This window comes from Drosophila mauritiana, unplaced genomic scaffold (genome assembly GCF_004382145.1).
Source record: "Drosophila mauritiana strain mau12 unplaced genomic scaffold, ASM438214v1 Y_35, whole genome shotgun sequence".
NCBI classification, from domain to species: Eukaryota; Metazoa; Arthropoda; class Insecta; order Diptera; family Drosophilidae; genus Drosophila; species Drosophila mauritiana.
In genome coordinates, this window is record NW_022881581.1 from 164,168 (window position 1) to 170,969 (window position 6,802).

Here is a 6,802-nt window from a genome sequence, read left to right on the forward strand (position 1 = left end):
CTCTGGACATACGAAAACTATTTTGCACTACCAGTGGAAACCAAACAGGCGACTTCTACATCGATTCAATTACAATCAATGATGACTTAATAATATCAGACGGATTTATAATTCCCAAAACAATATTGCTAATTTCGTTATCACAAACTATAGCGAGAGGGATCAGTTATTGTACCTCGAGAGCCCGATAAAAAGCATGCCATACTCCACAGCCAACAATGTTGAACTTTTCAGTATCACTTCAGACACCCCACAGCCCCAAAACTCGCAGCGTCGTTACAAGCCCTTGACGTCGATCACCTCTCCTCTGAAGAGAAACAAAGCCTACTTTCACTTTGCAAAAGTTATCTAGATATCTCTACATGAAGACAAATCATTGACCTTCACCAACAAGATTACACACACGATTAAAACCACGGACGACACCCCCCATTCATACAAAATCTTATAGATATCCTTACATTTATAAGGAGGAGGTCAAAAAACAAATAGAGGCAATGTTAAATCAGGACATTATCCAAATTCAGTTATTCCCCGTGGAGCGCCCCCGTCTGGGTTGTCCCAAAGAAAATCACTCCTACGGGAGGCAAAAATGGCGTCTAGTTATCGATTATAGAAAACTCAACGAGAAGACTATATCCGATAGATATCCAATACTAACATCGCGGATATACTTTATGATCAGATATGGGCCAAAAGCCCAAATTTCCATATCCTATACAGAATAAATTGCTAATCCTCTCGACAAAGATCTATCTCACGGAACAGAATTCCTTGGCCACGTCGTTTCACAAGAAGGTAGCCAAATCCCAATAAGATCGAAGCTATAAAAACTTCCATGTCCCACAGAAAAAAGTCAATTAAGTCTTTCCTAGGTTGTTGGGATATTACAGAAAATTTATCAGAGATTTTGCGAGACTTACCCAACCCATGACACAAAAATTAAGGGAAACAATAAATCGATCATAATAGATGACGAATTCAAAAAGGCTTTGAATATTGCAAAACCTTACTTTCTAACGACCCCAATCCTCCAATACCCGGACTTTACAAAACCTTTTACACTAACCACGGACGCAAGTAATTTCGCAATAGGAGCTGTCCTATCCCAAGGTCCGGTGCATAGTGATAAGCCCGTATGTTTGCTAGTAGAACCTTGTCGGCTGCGGAAACAAATTATTCCACAATTGAGAAGGAAATGCTGGCCATTATATGGCGGTCCAATACTTCAGACCCTACCTCTTTGGCAGGAGATTCACCATAATCACCGATCACAAACCATAACTTGGTTAATGAATTTCAAACAACCAAATTCTAAAATAGTTAGGTGGAGACTCCAGCTTCAGGAGTATGATTTCGAAGTCGTCTACAAGAAAGGCTCTCAAAATGTAATTGCTGATGCTCTCAGTAGACCAGAGGCCTCTGTCAACCATAACGAAGCCCTATCAATTCCTCAAAATGTTTGCCCCATCTCAGAGAAACCCTTAAGATTTAATATTAGTCCTGTCAAAAAACCCCAGATACAAATACGCCACACTGACCCGTTTAAACACAAACTTAGGAGGGAATTCTGTAAACCCAATTTTCAGTATGACGACATAGTTTGCATTCTCAGGCAGTCGTAAAACCAAACAAACATGCGCGGTATTTGCCCCCGACACATTTTTCAAATGGTGGAACAAGCCTACCAAACCTACTTCTCAGCCCACATCAATTTAAACTCATTAGATGTTGATCTTCCTCCCCGAAATTACTGATAGTACGGAGATCGAAAAAATTATAACCAACTATCACTGTAATAGTAACCATCGAGGGATCGATGAAACATATTTACACATAAAACGACAACAGTTCTTCCCACATATGAAAGAGAGAATAACTCAGTTAATTCGAAATGCGAAACATGTTTAAAATTAAAATATGACAGACAACCTCAAAAGATCACTACCAAATACCCGAACTACCTTCAAAACCGTTGGACATCTTACATATAGACATTTATACTATAACAAAAATTATAACCTTACTATTATCGATAAATTTTCTAAGTTGCGGCTGCCTACCTAAACTAATAGGAATTGTATTAACGTAGTTAAAGCCTTAAAACATTTCATTTCCCAATTTGGTATCCCAAAAAGCTGATCTATGATCAGGGAGCAGAATTCGCTAGCGATATGTTCAATAAGTTCTGCACTCAATTAACATTGACTGCACGTTACGTCTTCAACAATCCTCTAGTAACTCTCCCGTTGAACGGCTTCACTCGACACTAACTGAGATTTACAGAATAATACTTGACGCCAGGAAAAACAGAAACTCAGTAGCGAACATGACGAGATAATGTCCGAAACCTTATCACATATAATAACGCTATTCATTCTGCGACTAAACATACCCCTTTGAACTATTTAACGGACGTACTCATATATTCAACCAAGCAATCCAGTTCAATAACGAACACGACTACTAACGAAATTAAATGAATTTCGCGAGAATTGTACCCCCTCATCACGGACAAACTTCAAATGACGTAGTTAGGAGAACCCTAAAATTAAATGAACCCCGAACAGACCCGTAGACTACAACCAGACACTTTAGTCTTAGGAAGGAAAAAGACGTAAAAATTACACCCAGGTTTCGATTCACAAAGTCAAACACGACAAAGGTCATACTTGATAACTACTAGGAATCAAAAACTACACAAATCAAAAATTCGAAAAACAGTTTTGAAAAAGACAAAGCACAACGTACCTAACACTGATAATAACTGACCCACTACCTTTAACTTACCATTTCAGGTTCACCTTGTGCCAACTCAGGCTATCCATGTCCATTATTTAAATGATAACGCCCTATAGCCAGGATAGAACTAGGAAAGCCTTACTAATTGAGAGGTACAAAATAATTAGTCATGTAATCAACCTCCAAGACTACAGCAGATGTATGGAACAATTCATCTGACCATTAATAATTTAACCCGATTCCACGTTGACGGACTCCGTCACAATTTAAAAGCCAAATTAACCCAAGCCCAAGTAAAGCTCAAAGCCTTACACCATCATATAGAAAAAACGGGGTTGGTTAACGGATTGGGAGATTAGTAAAGGTGATTACCGGCAATATGGATGCCAACGACAATAAAAATACATGAAGAACTTGACAATATAAAGAAAAATTCCGAAGTCAGTAATGACAATTCCAAAACAATAATGTTTAACAACGAAATACTTATCCGGTTCGAAAATATCACGGACCATATAATAATGAGCAAATTTTGATAAGTAAATTCTTTGATACTCACAAAACGAAATCTACAACACTTAAACTTACAAGATACCCTTCTGGAAGAAATACAATATTTAAATAGGATTAATTATAACATAGAATTATTCATTAACCACTAAATGACTTAACAGAAAGTATGCTATTGGCGAAAATAAATATAATTCCCAAGTTCATCCTAAATGAACAAGAAATGGATAAAATAAAAACAATACTGGAAAAAACAAAATATCACAGTCAAAATGAACAAAGTATATACAATTTCTACAATGAATACACTAAACTAGAACAAAGATTATTTTTAATATCAAAGTCCCAATTTTTAAACAACCTTTTTATACCCTCGCCAGACTAGTTCCATTACCAATAAATAACACATATTTTGTAATAACCCCAAATTACCTACTTATATATTAATAATAAGAAATTTCATATGACCGTAAATGCCCCAAACTGGATAATACATTCTTGTGCGACGAGAACTTCTACGTTGATACACCACAGAACAACACATGCCTGGAACACCTTTTGAACGGAGAAAACAGTTCCTGCGATGTCGGGAAACCGGCCCCATCACCGACGTGTTCGATGCAGAGAGAGGTTACATCTTCGCATTCAACGTAACAAACTTAAGTATCCCTAACAAACGGCTCCGAGCTCTCAATAATGGGGTCAGCCATCATCAGATACATTAACGAAACAATACAGATTAACGGTATCGATTACGACGGCACGGTTGACACGTTCCCTGAACAGACGGATTTTGATCTTCCCCCATGCGAAAAGTAACTAGGAATACCACCATTACGGTACTAAGCCTAGAAAAACTCGAACCACAAACAATGGATAAAATCCTGGCCGTCCATCACAATACTATACAGCACACCTGGACACTCTACACTCTGCTCGGATTGGGTACGTCCTACAGTCATCTTATGGCTGCACCGACGAACGAAACACATCGTCCCATCACGAGGATCATCACGTACAATCTACGCGCCATCCATACCTTCGCTATGGCCGTCACTTCGAACTGGGGGAGGAGTTACCACCCCACCCCCTAAACCCCCACGCCTCTAAACAAATCGTCGGACACTCAACCGGGAAGACGGCAACTGGAACACCGCATCCGGCCGAATGCTGACATTCCGGCCGAACGCTGACATTGCACAAAAAGTCGCACTGCAACATTGTCCCCAGCTAGCCAGCCACATGCCGAGTCGGCATTATGTTTACAATTAAGAACCTATGTACTTATGTATAAGATGGAAACGGAGGATTCGAGTAGCCTCTTTCTGACAATAAACTTCACTCTGATTTTGAACTTCAAGAAAGTCAGTCGTATTCTTTATTGGAAATCTTCACACTACAAATATCTGCTGAAACCTAAAAACCTTCATACATTTACACATCATATCTTCACAAAAGGCTCCACCCTCGAGTGCACGGACTTAACTCACGCGCCTCTGTCGGTTTTATAATCTCAACTGACTTGCAAAATTGGGCTAGGCGCGTAGGCGGGCTTTTTCTATAGCTCAAAGGCACGGCGGAATATCGATATGCTATCAATTTCCCTGCAGCTCGTTATCGATATTTCACGCCTTTTTTTTTGGCGGCTTATCGGCTATTATCTTTTTTGCCGCCAGTCTATCGCCTATCGGGCAGAAATACTAGAAATGTTCAAGTTAGTATTTTGTATTGTATTGAGGACCCATGCGGAAAGTAATATGCGACTAGGTAGGTTCCCACCCCAACACCCTGGCGAGAAGGTTTTCCACCCCCCGAGAAAAAGAAGGCTCTCCCATCGAGATTATTATAATTATTTTTTTCATGAAATAAAAAAACACAAATTAAATATTGTTAAAGTAGTTTAAATTGTAAAGTAATGTATAAGTAATGTATATATTGGTATGCCTATGCTGTAGATTCCAATTAATAAAATTTACAAAAAAAAAACTTTATATTTGATAGGAGCTGCTAGAGTTTACAAAATATAAAACAGGCCTTGTAATAAACGTCAAGTTCATATATTGTCAGTAGAATATTTGGAGCTTCCAAATGCCAATCAACTGATTTTGGCACCATACCATACCTTTCAGGCCTTTGTGCTGTAATATAGAAGTAGCCCGTGAAAACGCACTCAACTGCATTCGCTGTCGTATTTTAATTGAATTTAAGCGGAGAGCAGCTCTCGCGTTCGTCTAGTCGCGCTTGGTCAGTCGTGAGGTGACAGTGTTGCAACTAAAATGGATTATGAGCCATCCGAAAAGATCATTGGTAATTTAATTTCCTAAGTGGTACTGCGCTACTCTTCCCAAACCGTTGAACTTTGTTCCTTTTCGAGAAGAGCAGCAGATTAATGCAATTTTTTTCGGCAGATCGCTACCATGTCATCCGTAAATTGAGCTGTGGCGACTACTCTACTGTTTGGCTGTGCTGGGACTTGCAGGCAATGAGATATGTGGCAATTAAAATTTTCAAGTCGGCACCGCACTTTGACAAGACGATAAGGCACGAAATAAAGATACTCAAGACGGTGCGCGAGACCGATCCATCGAATCACGCCGTCGCAAAACCGTCCAGATGCTGGACGACTTCAAGATCACCGGCCTTAATGGCACCCATTTGTATTGTGTTCGAGATGCTGGGTGACAATCTCCTGAACTCATACGGAAGTCCCAATTACGCGGTATTCCACTGGCCAACGTCAAAGCTATTACCCGCCAGGTGCTGGAGGGTCTTGACTATCTTCACACGTGCTGCCAGATCATCCACACGGACATAAAGCTAGAGCATGTCTTCCTGTGCGTGGACGAGCCTCATGTGCGCTCACGCTCCGTGGAGAACACATCTTCGGCTACGAATGGACCGCATTCGGATCTAACCCTTTCAACACTTCCTCCGCCGCCGCAAGCAAAGCACAAGGCTAAACAGGATCCGGCGTTAGAGGAATGCAATGTCAACGTAAAGATCGCCGATCTGTGCAAATCTTGTTGGTTAATAATCACTTGACTGAGGACATTCAAACGCGCCAATATCGGTCACTAGAAGTTATTATCGGTGCGGGCTATAACACCTCTGCGGATATCTGGAGCACTGCATGCATGGTATTCGAACTGGCCACCGGTGACTATCTTTTTGAGCCACACTCCGGCGAATCGTACACCCGCGACGAGGACCATTTGGCCCACATCATCGAGCTGCTGGGTCCAATACCGCGGTACATTTTGTTAAACGCCACCTATGCGGCGAAGTCGTTTACCCGTTCCTGCGAGCTACGAAATATCTCGGGCCTTAAGCCCTGGGGCCTAATGGACGTTCTTCTAGAGAAGTACGAGTGGTCGCAAATGGATGCGGCGTCATTCGCTTCGTTCCTTAAGCCCATGCTCGAGCTCGATCCGAACAAGCGTGCCACCGCTGCGGAGTGTCTGCAGCACCCGTGGCTTAGATAAGATACGATGCAACCTGGTTGTTGGCTGCGTGCCACCCAGCCAGCAAGCAGATGGAGGGGGAGCTCTAG

General features: G+C 41.2%; 1 pseudogene; it reads left to right on the forward strand.

Moving 5' to 3' along the window:
* Positions 1-5,415: 5,415 nt before the first annotated feature.
* Positions 5,416-6,768, forward strand: LOC117150143 (annotated as a pseudogene).
* Positions 6,769-6,802: the final 34 nt, after the last annotated feature.